This window comes from Centroberyx gerrardi, chromosome 2, assembly GCF_048128805.1.
Source record: "Centroberyx gerrardi isolate f3 chromosome 2, fCenGer3.hap1.cur.20231027, whole genome shotgun sequence".
NCBI classification, from domain to species: Eukaryota; Metazoa; Chordata; class Actinopteri; order Beryciformes; family Berycidae; genus Centroberyx; species Centroberyx gerrardi.
This window is the reverse complement of record NC_135998.1, coordinates 6,307,565-6,327,357: the sequence shown is the minus strand read 5'-3', so window position 1 is coordinate 6,327,357 and position 19,793 is coordinate 6,307,565. Positions and strand designations below refer to the sequence as shown.

Below are 19,793 nucleotides of genomic sequence, written 5' to 3'. Positions count from 1 at the left end.
CTAAGTGAGACTGGTAACTGGCTAGCTTTAGCGGTTAGCTTAGCTATTAGTCTTTATGCATGGTGCTTTGCAATGTTTGTCCTTGGTAGGCCTCTGTAGTGCAGTGGGCGAGCTGTGTTGCAGTTTCTGTCGCCCTCTAGTGGTCAGAAAATTAATTTTATTGCAGCTTTTAGCCCAATAAGTCTTTTACTTTGAAAACCCCAGCAACATCCTTTCCTGTAATGACTGTTTCCTGTTGGTAGGTTTTCCTTAGAGTTGTGGGCTAAAACTGCCTTATGAGTTATACCATCCAGTGTGTTTCCAGAGTTGTAAAACACATTCCATGTCTGTCTTTATAGACGTAAATGGTGATTTCGTAATCGTAATTGAGTTTGGGTTTTCAAATTACTTTTTTACGCTTGAAGCATTCCACAATGTTGAGTTCACGTACGATTTGTTTTGGTGGAAATATACCTCCATATAATGTCTAGGAACCTAGGAAGGAGGATTGTGGAGGTAACATGAAAATATTCATTACCATTTATCTTGATATATTTCCACGCTCTAGGAATATCTTCACAAAAGCCTTTTGCAGGCACTAGTCCCCATTGAGAATCAGGTATTTACAACACAGAAACACACAGTCTGACTTATTATTGGGTCACTGCCATGTGTTTTTGAAAGTATGCAATTAATTTCCAATTTTATTTTAAATGTTCAATGGAAATTTTGACTAGTAGTACTTTATTGGTTGTTATGCAACTTTTAAAGAGCAGTGTTACTAACTCTCTTCCAAGGAAAGCAGCTATGGGGCTGCTCAAGAAGTTACTTGAAGTGACCAGATGATGGCACATTTGCATATCAATATATTTACTACATCGATCCTGCACTCCCCCCATTCTTAGCGGTAGGAGGGGGCGACACCTTTTTGGATTAGGCAAGCAAGTAGCATAAATTAGTAAACATAAACATATTCCCTAATGGTCTGAAGAAGTTGATTTATCACTAGTTGCTCTTGAGAAGTAAAGTCATGAAGGAGGTCTGATAAGTCAACAAACAACAAAGTTGCCAAGTTGGCAGTAAACCAGAGAGCTAGTGATCTTTCTTTTTTTCTTATATACGTCCTAATTGTTTGGTACACATGCTTTGTAAGACGTAGCACCATTGAGGACATGCCTTGCTGTGTTTATGGGTATAGTGGCAATGGTACCAGGAGCTTGGACTCACAGTAAAGAACGCCCTCCTGGGTATTATTGTGATAATAAATTACTTTCAGTAACCTTTCAATTCAGTACAAGGTTCTCACACAAGAGCAGCAATATGGCATTAGAAAAAAAAATTGAAAAGTTCCCGAACATTACATGATGAATGTGTCAGGAGCAAGTCGACTATCCGTTAGTACGCACCCAGTCTGAATGCGATACCGGCTGCATTGTTGTAAAGAATGATGATGCCTCTCCGGACATGTGTAGCCTTGGTGCTCTATCGATGTATTTTCCCAAGAATATTTTCCCAAGAGACAATCTATCATCTTCTCAATTCATTATCTACCATGCTGTGCGACGGCTTTAAATATTTGAGAATACACGGGGCTTTATTAAAAATGTTTTTCTTTGTAGTTACCGCCGTATACTTTGCTTGAAACACTTCATCTTTGGTGTTCTCCACTGTTGTTTCTTAAGGTGTAATAGCTGTAATGCAATTGTATCAGCCTTGCAGCAGAAGGTCAGCTTTAAAAGGTTTCCATTACTGAAAAGGTCAGTGCTTCCAGGTGTGAAGCACAACCTGAGCGGAGGTGGAAAAACCAAAACATTAAAAAGATTTAATTTAATGATTATTCTCTAATTGTATGAGATGTATGTTGTTTGCTGTTTGTTTGTGTGTATTTATGTGCACCATGATGTTTATTTCTTTACTTTGTTAAAAGGCACCGACGTATGTGTGTGTGTGTGTGCATCTGTGCTTGTGTGTGTGAGTGCATGCACACAGTATATGCATTGTGTAAATTGCCATTGCTGTCATGTTTTTCCCTGTGTGTTTGTGTCTGCACGCCTATTCCTGTAGTGTGTGTGTGTGTGTGTGTGTGTGTGTGAGAGAGTGTATTTGTGTGTGGGCTGCTCCTTCCACTACCCTGAGCGGTGGCTAGGGGGTGCACTGTGGACACGGTGTGTGTATGTGTGAGGGAGAGAGAGAGGGAGAGAGAGGGAGAGAGAGAGAGAGAGAGAGTGTGTGTGTGTGTGTGTGTATGTGTGTGTGTCAGTAATGTATTCCTGCCTGTGGCTGGGCTGGTCACATGGGGAGAGCAGCCTGTTTAAAACAGCCTCAGCTCGCTCACTCAGAGCAGTGCGAGACACAGAGACAGACACACGCACACTCTCTCTCTCCCTCTCTCTCTTTCACACACACACACACACACACACACACATATGCTCATGCACACAGACGGCAACTTTCCTCTATCGGACTGACACACGCGCCGGGATAGACACACACTCCCCTTGCTACGGCGGAGAAGAGGATAAGGAGTGACAGATAAGGAAAAAAAGGAAAAAAGACAGAAAAAGGAGAGGTTCCCAGTGAGTAGCCCCTTTGATTTTCTTTTTAATTTTTTTTTTAACTCTTTCACTCTCCTCTTCTTCAGCGCTGTTTGACTGGGACCTGACTCTAGAGAGAGAGAGAGAGAGCTGGATGGAGGGATTGTGAGAGAAAAAAAGGGAAGGATAGGTGAAAAACAAAGGAGAGATGACAGAACGGAGATGTGGTGGTAGTGCAACACTATCTATGCATCCATCCATCCCTCCCTCCATCCATCGGTCCCTCTGTCTGTGGGATCTAATGCCATTAATTAGCGGTGTGCGCTTGGAATGAGAGGAATGCCGTTGCGCGGAGCTGGAGTGGGGTTTGGGTCGGACTCTTGTGCTTTCTTCTATGTGTGTGTGTGTGTGTGCGTGTGTGTGTGTGTGTGTGTGTGTCTCTCTCTCTCTCTCTGTCTCTATCTATCTATCTCTCGCTCTCTTTCTGTGTGTGTGTGTGTGCCAGCTGCATTGTGGTGGTGGGCAACGCTGGTGTTGAGCAGATTCTCCGAGACACACGCTGCTCCGGCTGTGATTAATAGAAGCCTATTGATGTGGAGATGGAAGGGATAGACCCGTTATTGCACTCTGGTCCGGGGATATGAGTGATGTTGTAGGGGGGGGGGAGAGAGCAGAGTCTCGCTGCCTCTCCTCCTCCTCTCTATCTCTCTCTCTGTCCTTCTGTCTCTGTCTATCTGTCTCCCTCTGTCTCAGTCTCAGTCTCACTCTTTTTTCCCTTTTCCCTCCCTGCTCTTCTTTCCGCTGCTGCCACTGATCTCTTTCCCCGCAACACGCGCTCCGCTTCTCACTATCCTTCCCTCTGTCCCTCTTTAGTTTTCTGCCCCTCTGTCTGCAATGCTTCTGTGTTTTTTTTCTGCGTGTCTCTCACTTATAGATACCATGCTGTTCTTGGTGGTTATTTCATTTTGCGCTATCTCTTGTCCCTATATCCGGCTCCCTCTGTTTGCCTGTCTCTCTCTTTTTCTCTCTCTCTCTCTCTCTTTCTCTCTCTCTCTCTCTCTCTCTCGCTGTCCATGCTGGTATATACATGGTGGATTCCTCAGTTGCGTAGAAAGAGAGAGAGAGAGAGAGAGAGGGAGAGGATCGCAGAGTTGTGGGGAGAGAAAGGCAGGCAGGCAGGCAGGCAGGCAGGGAGGGACGGAGGGGAGGGAAAGGGAGAAGAAAGAGAGAGGAATGAAGGAGAAAGTAGAAGGAGGGAGGGGTGTCGGGGGCTGGTGGGGGGCATTAAAAAGGCTGACACTGGCTCGGACAATTAGCCCAGGGAGTCCGTCCTGGGGTGCTATTCTGAGAGGGGCTTTGGCCCCTGGGCCCTGGGCGCTGGGTCACGGGATGCCTTGACCCCTTCAGTCGACAGCCAGGCATGGGAGCCATTATCACGGCCTGATTGATTAGCGCTGAGCGGAAATCCCTTTTCTCTTCACTCCTTGGGAGAAAAAGACGGGAGCTTTTTGTCCTTTTGCTGCTGCTGGTTTAGTATCCGCCTGCCTGACTGAATGTAGCGAGCTCTGTCTCTGCTTTTTTCTGACTGCTGTCATTTATGGAGATCTCCCCTCTCTCTATATATCTTCTGACTCTCTCTCTCTCTCTCTCTCTCTCTCTCTCTGTGCTTGCTCTCTCTTTCTCTCTCGCTTCTCTCTCCCCTACACACTGTTTGTATGTGTGTGATACAAGGTTTATTTAACTAACAAGGCAGAAAAGTTGCCTTCCGTGAGCAAGATGCTCCGAAGATTTGTCGGGGGACTTGCTAATATTCAGCTATGACATCCAATCCGATTGTGTTTTCAGCAAAATCTCATAACGTTAGTCCTCTTTTCTCTGAGTTTCTCTGAGTTGTGCACCTGTGGTAGTTGTTAACGATTTGGTTGTAGAGGCTTCCTGGTGGTTGTGAAGTCAAGAGAGATTGGATAAAGTGGTAAAAAGAGACGAGGAGAACTGAGAGGAAATGTGATAAAAGACAGGATTCGAGAGAGGATATACTAAGGGACAGATTGGAGAAATGGGATCTTCTGTTCTATCTGTTTCTCACTCTCTGTCTCTCCATCTCCATCTCTTTTCACTGTTTTGATCTGCTCTCTCGCTACTTTTTTTTTCTCTCTCTCTCTCTCTCTCTCTCTCTCTCTCCCTCTCACCACCCCCTCCCCAGACTGGGGAGTTTAGCGGGGTGTTTAGCCCAGCTCATGGCTGATCAAAGCGGTGTGTGTCAGACCGGGCTTAGCCCAGCCGCTCCTAATGGAGCACCGTTTTCATGCCTAGTTGGTGGTGGAGCAGGGGGGGGAGATGGGAGGGGAGGAGGGAGGGAGGTACAAACAGAGTGACTGACAGAAAGAGGTGAAGGGAGGGGAAGACAAGAGAGACAGAGAAGGGGGCACAGATAAGAGTGACACAGGCAAACAGAGAAAAGCAGACAGGCAGAGGGAGAGAGAGACGGACAAAAGACAAATAGTTAGGCAGAAAGACGGGCAAAGAGAAAGACAGACAGGCAAGCAGGCACACAGACAGAAAGACACAAAACACATATACGGTAGACAGACAGAAAGACAGACAGACAGACAGACAGACAGACAGTTGACATTTAGGCAGTCTTTCTCTGTGAAGGGACCTATCACCGGCAGGGCATACAGTTTAGGCCAGCACAGGATAGCTCCCACACATGGTTTGGTTTTAGTCTGGAAACAACACCAGACGGGAAGAGGCCTGTGTGTGTGTGTGTGTGTGTGTGTGTGTGTGTGTGTGAGAGAGAGAGAGAGAGAGAAAGAGAGAGAGCATTGTGAGTGTGCATGCATGTCTAAGAGTGTGCATGCATGTGTGTGTGTGCAAGTTGAGCATGTGTGTGCCTGTGTCTGTGTATATACGCCTGTATGCCAAGCACGGGACAGACAGGCATGTAAACTATATATTGATTTTTAACGGACTGTAAAAGCTGTCTAGACATCTTGGACAATGATCCTGAACTTGGAGGTTTTACTTCTCAATAACGAAGCTTCGGGGCAGGAAGGAAACAGAATTTCTCAATGGGGGTGAAAAAAATAGTTATTTTGTTCCAGTTTTTTGAGCTTGGGAAGTGAAAAGTTGTAAAAATTTAGAGCTGAGTCTTATTAAAGGTGTGTGACAACAGTGAAATAGGCTCTGCTGACATTTTAAATCACGTGTGGTCAAGAATTGAGAAGTAAAACTATAATATAACTATAATTTCTTAACAGAGAAAGTTAATTGTATTCCTATTTTGCTGCAACAAAACTGTCCTGCTTCGACTCGCTTCTTCAGAAACTTAAAGCAGAGAAAGGAATTCCTTTCTTCCTCTCCTTCCCTCCCCCTCTGTCACTCTCCTTTTCTCTCCCTTTCCTTCCTTTCCTTTGCTTCCTCCCTCTCTTCCCTTTCCCTCTTTCTCCTCCTTTCTCTCCTCCTCTCTCCCCCCCTCTTTCTCCTCTATTTCCCTCTGCAGCCTCCCATATCTCTCCTTCTCCATTCCCTCCTCCATTCTCTCCTTTTTTTCCCCCTCCCTCCTGCTCCCATCCTCTTCCTCCTCCTCTATCTTTCACTCCTCACCCATCCCTTTTCTCTGTCCCTTCTTCCTTCCCTCTCCTCTTCTTCTTCTCCTTTCAGTCCCACTTTCCCTCTTACTCCCTCTCCTCTCCTCACCTCGTCTCTCCTCTCCTCTCCCATCCCCACCTCTCAGTGCCGGTGTTTATGCTTCAGATAGAAGAAAGGTAAGGTAAAACTAGGATAATATTTCCCCTAACATACTTACTGCCTGGGTAAACATCCTCCGACAGATGTCCGAGCGCGGGGCTGATCAGAGCGGGGCAGGGGGGCCGCGGATCTTACCACTGTAACATACACAAAGGCTACAAATTGGAAGCCGGTGTGGAGAGAGAGAGAGAGAGAGAGAGAGAGAGGGACAGAGAGAGAGAGAGAGAGAGAGGTAGGGAGGGACAGAGGCTGAGAGAGAGAGACTCTTTTCTCACCTTGAAAACCAAACAGTTTCCGAAGGGGAGGAAGACTGAAAGAGGCAGAGGTTAGATGAGTGAGTGAGTGAGTGAGGGAGGGATAGAAATTGTGAGAGAATGAACGAGAGATTTGGGAGAGCTTAGAGTGTGTGTGTGTGTGTGTGTGTGTGTGTGTGTGTATCAGAGAGACATTTTGTGAGCCTCTGTGAAACAAATGCAGGCGAGAGCTTTGTGTGCAGCAGCCCTCTGAACGGCAGCGGAGACATGAGAAAAGCGGCGCTCCTCTCCGGCGATGCTCCGCTCCCACGCTTTCTCTCTCTCTACCCTCTTTCTCCCGCTCTCTCGTTCTCTCTCACTCTCTCTCTCGCTCTCTCCACCCTCTCCTGCTCGCTCTCTTTAGTTAGATATGCCACTTGGTGTGTGCTTTTATCTAAATGCACCTAAGGGTGTAAAAACATGACAAGATTTTGTTAAGATTTGGCCCCAATTAAGCTGCCTCGCATAAATTTAGGAGATCCGTGTTTTACGACGGTTTCCTCGCTGCACCCCGAGCTGGAAGATCCGGCTTGGAGCGCGGCTCAGTGTGTAATTATTTCAGCAATCCAAAGAAACTCTTGTACTTTCTTTTTTTGTTCATTTTTAATACGGTTGGGCCAAGCAGATACTGCAGATTTTGACTCCAATGCCACACTCTGACTTCTAGCCTCTTAAACTATGGATCAGGACCTGAAATGATTGATGGCAAGAGTTGTAAAATGTTTAAATAAACCGTGTGAGTCTGTGGTTGTGAGCCTCCCTGCTTGTGTGTGTGTGTGTGTGTGTGTCTATCTGTGTGTGTCTATCTGTGTGTGTATGGTTGTACTTGGCACTATTTCTCTAAATTTGTATCTCCTAGTCTTTCTGCTTGCCTCTCTCTCTCTGCCTTGGTGCTATTTGTGTGTTTTCTTGTTTCTCCGCTTGCTTATGTTGTGTGTGTACGTGTCAGTGTGCCTTTTTGCTTGTCTCCCTGCTAGTGTGTGTGCTTTTGTGTATCAGCGTGTGTGTGTGTGTGTGTGTGTGTTTGTGGGTCAGTTTGTGTGTGTGTCAGTTTATGTGTGTATGTGCTCGCCTCTCTGCCTTATTTTCATCCTTAGACATCTCTCTATTTAGATTTGCCCCTGTAGCATTCTTGCAGCATATGCGATGGAAGAGTTTGACTCCACTAACTTTCTGATCAAAGCAAACGAGGGATGAAAGGAGGGGAAATGGAGAAGACCTTTTTTATGAATATGCATCCCCCCTACCCAGCACCACCCCACCCCACCCCCACCTGAACCCCCACCCTCATACTGACTCCCCAGTAGGGGGCGGGCCTCCTTTAAAGTGTGTTTGCCCCACGGCTAATGGCTATCTAAAGCTCATTCACACATTCCAATGTCTTACACACACACACACACACACACACACACACACACACACACACACACACACACACACACCCCGCACACACACATACACCCACACATACAGACTGACCAACAGGCTAGATGACAGAGGCTACACTCAAATACACATAGGCTAAGAGACACAAACACACACGGTTCACTGTATTTTGAAGTGACACGATTACAAGAACAACGTTGACAAGGAGTTGTGTATGAAACTCCTTTCATTTAATTTGTAATTGCATACTTATGTGGACTGATCCAGGCACAATGCCATTTTAGACAATTTTAGACCAAGATTTATTCCTTCAAATGAAATTGTATAGCAAGTGATCAAGAATGGAGCAAATCGAGTTGGGAATCTTGTTAACCATGAATTCTCTTCTGGTTCTTTTTTTTTCTTCTTCCCCCTGTATCTAATCTCCCACTGGCTGTTGCCAGAATCACTCTCAGATTTCAGCCTTGGTGAGTCTTGTACCGCTTCACACTACAGGAGCCCGACCAGAAAAAAATGACGTTGGGCTAAATGGCCAGAATCGTCAGTCTTTAGCCCGTTCACACTAAAGGATAATTTGTGCTGACTGTCGGGCCCAAGTCTCCCCCCCTAACCCCAACTAGCCCAGATTCAAATTGGGCTTAAAATTGCCGTTAGAATCGGCTAGTCTGACCTTAGCTGAAGTGCGTCTTGAGGAGAAGCAGGGCAGTAACTACGCCTGCAGGCTACAGTTACAGGACAGAGACACAGAGAAAACAGCACATTCAGGGACACGGGATAAAAGCCATGAGATAATCATCAGCCACTTTTTGGAGCAATGGAGGTGTGATGTATATCCATCCATCCATCCATCCATCCATCCATCCATTGAAACCATTCAGTTCATATAGCAGTTAAAGCTGTTAATCTGGTAATGCTCAAGATCCTGTTTTTTATTTGCTCAGCGCTCATTGCTGTGGTGTTTCTGCACTGCACTTCCCAGAGATCACCTGTCAATCAAACAGTGTGGGCGGAGCTTTGATTTTCTGTTGATGCAGTTGCTGTTGTTGAGTTTATCTTTCTTTGTCTGTTCAGCCATGGTGGCTATCGCTGCTCATGCTAACTACCCAGTTCTTCTTCTATTTATTCCAACCAAAGCGCTGTTGCTGCTGCCGGAAATGTAAAACGCATCACTTTTTCCCAGGAAAAACCAGACACCAGGTGTTAAAAGCTTTTGTGAAGTGGCTATAGGGTAAATCACTATTTAGTTAGGCTATATCAATTGCCGATAATAGCAAAACGGACATTTATTTACATGAAAATGTTGCAGATCATAACTGTAATGCATGAACAATGTTTTGGCGAAATTGTTTTCAACAGTGATGTGGGTTGGCAAATGGAAAACAAAATCAATATGGGCAACACAAAAGGGAGGAAGGAAAAAAATAGTATTATGAAAGGTCATAATTGTTTGTGAAATTGTCAATTTACATATACATTGCTGTGAAATGTTGCCCATGTATCGTGTCCTTAGGAAAGGAGAGACAAAAAACATGCGTGACTGTTTTCAACTCCAGAGAGAGAGAGAGACAGAGACAGAGAGAGGTGAGGAAAGAGGAGAAGACGAGGAGAGGTCAGGTGGAGGCTAACAACATACAAGACTGTGGTCACTTCTTGAGGGAGAGGAGAGAGGAGAGGTCAGGAGAAGAGACAGGAGGAGTTAGGAGAGGAGAGGTTACCAGAGGCTAACAACAGACAAGAACGCCCTCACAGGAGAAACAGGAGGAAGGGCGGGATGCAATTGAGACAATTGAGGACATGAGAGGGAGGAGGAGAGCCGCTGCAAAGCTAACAACCTATGTGACTTCTTGAAGGAAGGATGAAGAAAGACGAGAGGACAGAGGAGAGGTTAGGAGGAGGCTAACAACAAAAGTGATTGTGGTCAGAGGAGACCGAGTGAGGAGAAGTAGAAGAACAGAGGAGATGCAATTATGGAGGAGAAGAGAATTTACGGGAGGATACCAACAGACAAGATTGGGACTATAAGAAAGGAGGGAGAAGAGAGGAGGCAATGAGAGGGGCGGGCAGGTTGGCGGAGGCCAACAGCAAACATAATTGTGGTCAGACGAGAGGAGAAGAAGAAGAGGACAGGCAGTGGGGAGGAGGGAAGAGACGAGGACTTCGGAAAGACTATCAACAGACATGATTGCGATCTTTGTGGAGAGGAAGGAAGAAAGCGATGGAGGAGAAGAGGAAGGAAGAGGGGTGGGAAAGGAATGGAGCGGGTCAAGGGAGGCTAACACCATTATGGCCACTTGCGTGATTGAGGTCAGAGAAGAAGAGGCAGCGGGAAGAGAAGAGAAGAGAAATCGAAAGGAGGGGAGTTGTGAGTAGAGGCAGCGCTAGGAGAGGAGACACGAGGACAGGAGGAGAATCGTAAGGAGAGGCAACGCTAGGAGAGGAGATGAGGATATGAGGGATTATAGGAAGGGGACACATGCGTTCCAGCGGTCAGTTTACATGCCTATCGTTGCTTTCAGTTGTCCCATATCACAGAATCATAGTCCAGCCATGCCTCAGCCAGAGTATCTCCCAGTTGTCCCATGATGCAGAGGCACTGTACAAGATATACGCTTAGTAAAGGACGCATCATCTTATCAGGAAACAAGTGATATTTTTGCAAGCCTGCAAAATGTACTTGCCAGTAAGACAATTTGAGATATATTCTAGCAAAATAACCTAAGTAACTCATAAAATATAAACATTTTTGCAAACTGAGTGCTACTATCTTTCAGTTGTCCCATATCACAAAATTATGGTCAGGCCTTGTCTCAGCCAGAATATCTCTTAGTTTATGAATTTACACATCATCATATCAGGGCACAAGTCATATTTTTGCCAGTCTGCGAAATATATTCTACAAAAATAACCTTTTTTTGCAAACTGAGAGCTACTATCTTTCAGTTGCCCCATATCACATTCAGGTCTGCTCTCAGCAAGTACGTCAGCAGCGAGCTGATGCAACATTGCCATTTCCATTCACTTTTTTTTTTTTTACTTGGATTGAAAGCTGACATCATCCGCCATGCGTAGAAAATGTTCACAACCCCGGGACCAAGCCACATCATTAATAATGCATCGCAATATGTTAAAAATGCATGGGCATCAATTGGAAAATCAACATTTTCATTCCCATTTTCAAGAAATTTTGACTTGCAGATATAAGTTTGTGTTTTTTTTTCAGGATACTGTAGATGTCTTTCTGTGTTACAGAAACCAGTAACAAGCTGCTGAGAGGCTTACAGCACTGCCTCTGGAGCTGCTGGGTGTATATGTGCGTGTGTGTGTGTGTGTGTGCATGCCTGCGTGTGTGTGTGTGTGTGTGTGTGTGTGTGTGGTTTTAAGACCATGTCCATCCACGTATTGGTCTGTCCACTCGAGTGCACGTCTATGCGCATGTGTTATTGTTTGTGTCTCTGTGTGTATCACATCCATATAATGTCTATGTCAGTGTGTACATAAGCTTGCCCTTATGTGTGAACAAGCGTGTGTGTGTGGGTGTGTGTGTCTGTCTGTGAGAGAGAGAGAGAGAGGGAGAGGGCGAGAGAGAGTGCCTCTCTCAGAGCCGGGGGCTTTTAATCTATTAAGGCCTGATCCTTAAACACTAATCAATGCACCCCTTTATATTTCCATTACAGTGCAGAGGGAAAGGAATAAATAAAGCATGACAGTGGAGCTCAGTAGTGGCCCGGCCACACAACCCTCTGAGAAATCCCCTGGTGGTGCAAATGCACATAAAGAGGTGGGGCTTTGTGGCAAAAAACAGGCTGAAACACACTGGTGGGATACACAGTTAGATTCACATTCAGGTCATGTATTGTTTTGATTTTCTGTTAGCGTGTTCTGATGTTAGGCATGTTGACTCTTACATATGTGGCTGTCATCAGGCTAAATTAACTTCTGTAATGGTAAACCTAATGAAGAGAGACTGGTAGCAGTAGTTAGAAGCTACCTGCTCTATCCACGGCTTTGAAATGACTTTGTTTTGATTTCCAGTTACAGATTGTTTTTTGGAAAAGGTAATAGGGGCTTTTCTGTGGATGTTCCCAAATTGAATAAATACTCAAATGACAGGCTTGCTATAATAAGCTATTTCCTTTGTTGTTGTAATAAGGATATTAAAGATCACACATAGATTTAGTTAATGCAGTTGTTTGTATTTTTAAGCTAATAATTCCAATGTTGGGTTACTGAAATGGGAACTACATTAGCGATGTCTGGGCACAGTAGTGAAATCACTCCCTGTCTCACTATACTTCACTTGACTGACAGTATTTTCTCCATGTTTTGTGTTCTGCTGTACATTATGATTGTTTGGAGTAATTGTCATTCTGTCACATACTACATTACATTACATTACGACATTTAGCAGATGCTTTTGTCCAAAGCGACTTATAATAAGTGCATTTTGTCAACACTGTACACTACTGTGTGCTAATTCATTTGCATCAGATTGTGCTTCAATTCTTACAGTGGAAGCCGTTATACAAGCCCCCTTTCATGCATACTGCATATCCCACATTAGTTCAGCTGACAAATCATTCTTGAATGTTGTACAGCATAAGCAAATAAATATTATTTGAACACCCGGAAGATAAACTCTCATGCCTCTCAACCAACTAGTTACCAGACTGTTCACCATCTGACTCATAAAAACAGAGCAAAGCATGTCATTTTGTCAAACAGTTTAAAGAATGGAGCCAAATTGCAGTAAAAAGTGTCACTTCAACAACTGGGACTGATGACATCTGTGTGTCTGTACTGTAAAAGGAGGGTGAACTTGTATACTTCACACTCCCCTTTGATTTAGACGTACAATTGCCAGCCCTTGCTTGAGAATCTGCATGTGCTCTCTTTTTTTCTGTGGCATGCATCTATTAGCAGTCTCGTGTCACTGGCCTCCCACATTGCTTCCTGCTTTTATTTGCAGCATACTCTTCGCTGACAGTATTCCATAGTGTATTCCCTGTGGACTGTGTTTAACTGGTGAGATATGCACTCTAGCATTCAATTGTCAGGAGGGAACACTTTTAAGCTACTTAGCTGACAGTATGTGCTTCCGTTTTAAGGATGATTTACTCTCGGTTTATTCCAAATGACTGCCGCGTAACAGGAAGCAACACTTGTGCACTTGCCCCCCCCCCCCCCCCCCCCCCCACACACACACACACACACACACACACACACACACTTTAGCCCACTAAACTGACAGTATTTCCCTCCCCTTGCTTTATTAGCAATGTCTGCTTGTGTACTTGTCCCCCGCCCCCATTTCATTTAGCATTCTTAAGTGGCGGTATTTGCATTTGGCCGCATTACCCTTTGGAGTATGCTTTATTAGTGTTGTCTGGGTATACTTGTGCACCCCCCCTCCCCCCTCCCCCCTCCCCATCCACACACACACATGCATACACATGTTTATTTCAGCACGCGTAGCCAACAGTATTTGCTCTACGGGCGTGTGTGTGTGTTTTTCCCCTTCACTGTGGTAGTTTATTAGCAATGTCTCCTTTGATAGTTAGTGTGCACGCTTGATTATGGCTGAAAGGGAGTGGGCCGGGCGCTGGGCCGGAGAGGAAGTCTGCCTAATGATATTAACAACATCCTTTATTGGCTGGCTACTGCAGGGAGAGGGAGGGAGAGTAGTAAAGAGGGAGGGAGGGAAGATGGAGTGAGAGAGTGGAGGAAGAGAAAGGGGGAAAGGGAGTTAGAAAGCGAGAGATGGAGGAGAGAAACGGGGAGGGAATCAGATGAGGGTGGGTGGGGGGTTATAGCTCGTCTGGGGACTGAGCCAGAAAGGGAAGGGGGGGAGGGGGTGTGGGGGTGGGGTGGGGGGGTTGCTAGAGAGACAGAGCCAAGGAGAGAAAGAAGGGAGAGAGAGAGAGGGAGAGTCTCACTCAGGCAGTCTGACCCTAAGATCATCCAGATATTCTCAGTATGTATTTTAATATGCAGAACTGTCAGTCTGTCTAACTGTCTTCCTGTCAACCATTCAACCATTGCAGTTTATGTCACAAATCTATCAGCCACATCTGCTGCCATCATGGAGGTCCGCTGGAGAATTGGCTGTGTGCAAATAATGGCGAAATATCTAACAACTGGGCAAGAAAGAGAGGGACACTTAAAAATCATTGTTGTCCCGATGTAGGTCAATTTCAGTAACGTGTCACTCAGAAAACTGTCTTGTCTTTAGCCCTAGCCCATCTGGTCCTAGTATCTACTCCAAAGCATTAGGAGTTGACAAGAATCAGCTCAGTTAACAAAAACATACAACTTCTTTTTGCCGTTGTGAGCTAGCTACCTAGCCAGCGGACTAATTTAGCAATGTTAATGTAAACATGTGACTACTAGGCGCTACTAACACTACTAACACTAGCTTCTATGAGATACGTTAGCTAGTGCACAAATCAGGTGTGTTTATAACAAGACAATATAGTTAGCCAATGAGATACTGTGTGTAAAACATTATCAACAAAAGGACAGAAATGATCTATGACTATTGAATTCTGTTAAGAAGTTGTACGTTTTGAAACACAATCATTTGTTTGGTACCAGCTAAAATCCTAACTGCTGTTGTAGATTTCATAGCTTGTAGACTACTGTCTTCCATTTGCATCTGGCTTTTTACTCTCCTTATAGGGCCCAAGTTGTGTCATTAAGCCATGGCATTAAAGACATGTATGTTAGGGTTAATACTCCTGTCAGTGCCCCTGACCAAGGCACTGGCAAAAGAACTGGAGTTGGTCTCCGGGCGCTGTACTGCGGCTGCCCACTGCTCCTAGTGTGTGTATAGGATGGGTCAAATGCAGAGGATAAATTTCCCCACGGGGATAATAAAAGTATACAAATACAAATACAAATGGCAGATTTTGACTTTTTCTTTTTGAATAGAGCAACGGAGTCAAGAATAGCTAGACGTGTGGTTAGAATGAGACGCTCGTCCTCAGTGTTTTGCCTTGATAGTAATGACAAGCGGAGTTGTTAGGACAGCCTTTGAGAATTTAATAGTTTAAGAGTTTCAAATGCAAGAACGCACAGATGGAGAAGAGCTGGAGGTGGAGTGATGTAGTGCATTGCATCAATAATACAACTGATTTATGATAAGCCAAATGAATATCCTTAGTCTCCTTAGTCCTCCTGTCTGATGTGACCAAAAGACACGGCACTAGGTCGAGAGAATGTCCCTTTAAATATGTATGCTTGTTCACAGACTGAGCAAGGTGAAACGACTCAGTAAGATGCAGCAAACCAGTGGCAAACGTGTGATGTGCAACAAACATGGATATTAAAATCATCAAGTATTGAAATTCTGTCATATTTAGGCATAATATAAAGCAGGGGGTTGGATAATTCTTCACTTAAGTTATTGTTTACCTTACGGGGTCAAAAACTAAAGCACATAGCAAGGGAACACTACCATTTATCATGAATCTAAATGATTTAAAAGAGGAAAAAGTACCAAATGAGACAGTTGAAGTAATTTTTGTGAACAACAGCTACACCGCCTTCACAAGCTGAGTGAGCAAAACCTGGGGGAGCAGCTTCAGTCAATGGAAGAGAATCTCCTACACTCAACTAAGTTTCAGTAATCATAAAAAAGTAAAAGCTGCACGAGGTAATAAAGTCGTGGCAGATGAAAGACTAAAAGAGATCTCTGTCTCGGTTGAACGAACTTGACAGCCGAATCAGAAGTGGGAGTACGAGTTTGAAGGCTGTCGGGGAATTTAAGTTTGGTTGTTTATATTGGGAGCTGTGGGTCTTGACACTGAGGGAGCTGCAGCGGGTCTATGGGAGGAAATAATTGAGTCTATAGAGAATTGAGGGGTAGGGGATAGAAGCTGGGACGAGGCATTTTAAAAACATACCACATTGTCAGACTCTGGGACCGTGTGTGTGTTAGTATATCTTTAGTGTATCTATAAGAACTAGTTTGCCCCAATTGGTATTGTTTGTTTAGTACTTTAGTTACTTGAATTGTTTATTTAGTATTTACTTTTTTTTTGTATTTATTTGCTCTGGTATTTTCCACATGCATACACAATATCCTCTTATTCCCACTGTAATAAACATTACACAAAAGGGAGCCAAAGTGAAAGGAGAGGTATAATCTAAAATCCTCTCTCAGACACACACACACACACACACACACACACACACACACACACACACACAGATACACACGCACACACTAGCTCCATTGCATGCGCTTTGCACAAAACTGAGGTGGTGAAAGGAGGGGAATTATTTACAAAGTCAGTTTATGTCACTTTGTATTGTAGAATGACAGACACACACACAATGAGGTACGGGTATCATCTATAAACTGGCATTGCATGCTAGAGAGAGTGGAAACACACACACTCCACATACACTTACAGAAAGAAACACACACATGCATAATGTGGGTTTGATTACAACTTGGGGCCACCCATATGAAACATATAAGCACTCATGGTACAGTTTTTTGTCCGCTTTGGGATAAAAGCGTCCACAAAAACGGCATATGTTAAACAGATACAATCAAAAGCCACTATCGCACACTCTCACACATAAACACACACACGGAAGCACTCTCTCTCTCTCTCCCACATGTGCACACACACAATCACACAACAGTCACACACGCAGACAGTCACATACACAGACAGCGAATGACAGTGTGTTGATTGTTTAGCAGCTCCGCTCCTCATCTCCCTCTAACACCCTGCGAAGGCTGTCACCTTGAGGAGCCGCGCTCAACACCAAAAAATGTCAAGGCTGGCAATTTCCTCTATTTACCTTGGCGAGGCGCCTAAGATCCCATACTCCTCCCAGATGTGTGTGTGTGTGTAAGCATATTTATTTGTATGTGTGTGTGTGTACATGTTAGTTTCTGTATGGATGTGTGTCTGAGTGTGTCTTGGTATGCACGTGTGCGTTTGTGGATTTCTGTCTGTGTTGTAGGTGTATGTGGCATTTTTGTTTGTCTGTTTAAATACTTTCATATTTTAGTGTGTGTGTGTGTGTGTGTGTGTGTGTGTGTGTGTGTGTGTGTGTGTGTGTGCGTCAGCGAGTGAGACAGATAAATAAACTCATTCCCTTGTGCTGCGTCTCTCTAACAGCACTGTCAGCATCTCTCTGCACCTGTGGCTGAGGAGGCAGATCAGACACACACCCAGCACTCATGCTATCACACACTCACACACACACACACACATGCTATCACACAACATGCTGGCAAACACACAAATACACGTATACACATATACGCTGACACATATACACAAACACACACACATGCAAATACACATTTTGTCACATGCACACACAGAGACACACTGCTCTGTCAGAGCTGAGACATCATTTGTCTTTTCCCAGCATCTTCCCCCAGGTAGACCCTAATGCCTCTCTACTTCAGTGTGTGTGTGTGTGTGTGTGTGTGTGTGTGAGAGAGAGAGAGAGAGAGAGAGAGATACCAGTCACCTATCTTTGACTTGGAGGCTGCGGAGGAAATAGTCCCTTATCAGCGTAGGATGTAGAAAAGTAGAATACTTTCACAGTAGTATGAGTATAAGTATTGCCATCTAAGGCACCGAACCCACTATTGTTCAGTATGGAATGAGTGTACACATATCTCCATTTAGTGTGTGTTTGTGTGTGTGTTTCTGTATGTGATATGCTATATGATTTTGACGATTAGACCATATTACTGTTCCTACACCAGACCATTGGAGGCCTTTTCACATTCACAGCCTCCAGTGAAATCCTTAAGGAGCACATTCCTCACATCAGTATCCTCCAGCACACCAGCATCATCAGTCAGTATGGAAGCGATGCTGGCGAAGCGACAACTCGGCCGGACAGAGCATGTGAACTGGACGCCTGGAGCACACCTACTTTCCGGCCAACAATCTGACGCCTGGTGGATTAAAACCCTGTTCCAAAGACCAGCTGAAGACCCCATCTGTGTCTCTGTGGTCCCGCTCATTAGAGAATATTTTAATTTATTTTTATTCCCCTCATCATTTTTTGCGGATCTTACTGCCGTTCCGCTATTCTCTGCCATGTTGTTTTTGTCATTGTTTTGTTATTTATTTTGAGGTGAATGGGTTTTTTTTACAGGCCCCTTGAGGTTTTTGTTTTTTATCTCACCTGCACAGATTGTTGATTGCATCTCTTCTTTCTGTTTTTTTCATCATTGTATTTTATCCCTATGTTTTCTTTTTTCATCACTATATTTGTGTGTTTTATCACTGTGTAAATACACTTTAAACTTAAAGATAACGCTGAAAAATATACACATCAAACCCAACAACCTGCAGGTGATTTCTGCCGATCGCTGCCACTGCTGCATTCGTTATGCTCATCTGGAGTAGCCACATTTGCAAAACCAATGGACCCATCAGCGGAGAGCCCAGAGGCAGCAGTTATGCCAGCCTTCTGCCATCTCTACCCCCAGATGCAGCCTTTACATGCTCCATCTGTGGCTCCAGGATTCGTCTCAGCAGCCACATGCAGCGGTACCACTGCTAACAGGCAGAACCAGAGCCAGCCTCGAGTCACCTAGTTCATCTTGATAACATCATCTTTGTTTTTCGATGAACTACCGCGAGGAACTGCATTCGTTTGTGTATGTGCACACAGAAAAAATAAAGGAGCCGAAAATGTTTCTTTGAAGTGACGCCACAGAAGAACCATTTCTGGTTCCACAAAGAACCATTTCTGCACTCCTTGGCTAAGACACCTGCATTGTGTTTTTGTTTATCTGCCCCTGTAGCCTCATTTGCAATTGCACAATATACTGTGTGCTATGGAGGGGTTTGGTTATTTTCCATATTTATGCCAGCACCCACCATCCAATAACTAAGACTTAAGAACCTTTAATATGTAGGGATATTAAAAGGTTCTTGAAAGGTTCTTTGTGGAACCAGACATGGTTCTTCTATGGCGTCACTCTGAAGAACCATTTTTGGTTCCAGTTTGCTTTTATTTTCTGTGTGTGTGTGTGAGTGTGTACGTTCCTTCAGATATAACAAACCTAAACTCGATCTGCTGATACACTTGCTTTCCTTTCTTTAAGATCTTCAGAAGAGCTTCAGCTGACCTACAGCTATACAAAATAATTGAAAATACATAGTAATTCTCTCATGTGTGTGTGAGAGAGAGGAAGAGAGTTGTGTGCGAGTTGTGTGAGAGGGAGATTGCATTTGAGTGTGTGAGACAGTGTGCATAATGTATGAGTGCGCACATATGTGCCTTGTGTATAAGAGAGAATGAGAGTGGAGGGTCCGTATGTGTGTTTGAGAGGAACATAGAGGATGTGTGTGTCTTGTGTGTGTGCACATACTTGTATGCTTGCATGTGTACGCGTGTGTGTGTGTGCAGTGGATTAGATTTCACTGTGAAGGCATGTCGAACAGTCGGTCAATTTCCTGCCACACGTTCAATTTTCCCCCCATGACAAATTCCTCGATTTCCTCACAACACATTCCTGCTGCATTATTGGTCATGGACATTATGTGGTCCTCCATATTCTGTCTCTCAGAGTCTGGGAAGTATTGAATTGCCTGTGCGTGTATGTGAGAGAGGCAGAGAGAAAGAGAGAGACAGACTAAACAACAGACAAACCAACTATGTTTTATCCCCCAGTCAGGGAAGATATAGTGTGCGTTTGGTGGAGTGTTCAAAGAGGGAAGATGCTTATTTATTATGGCTTCATTTAAATTTCATATATTTTTGTTGTTCTGTATTTTTAGCGCAGCAGGGAAAATCTGGCGACTTATGGCACTCAGAATCTGCACAGACTCAGAGGGTAAAGTATATAAGTTGTGCATCA

The 19,793-nt window shown here is 44.4% G+C and overlaps 1 protein-coding gene across 1 annotated transcript in view; it reads left to right on the top strand.

The window, feature by feature from the left end:
* The first annotated feature begins 2,334 nt into the window (after positions 1-2,334).
* Positions 2,335-19,793, top strand: part of cntfr (ciliary neurotrophic factor receptor) — a 330,551-nt gene continuing 313,092 nt past the window's right edge. The window contains exon 1 of the mRNA XM_078286337.1: positions 2,335-2,555. The gene's annotated coding sequence lies outside the window, so the exon portion shown is untranslated. The remainder of the gene's footprint in view (positions 2,556-19,793) is intronic.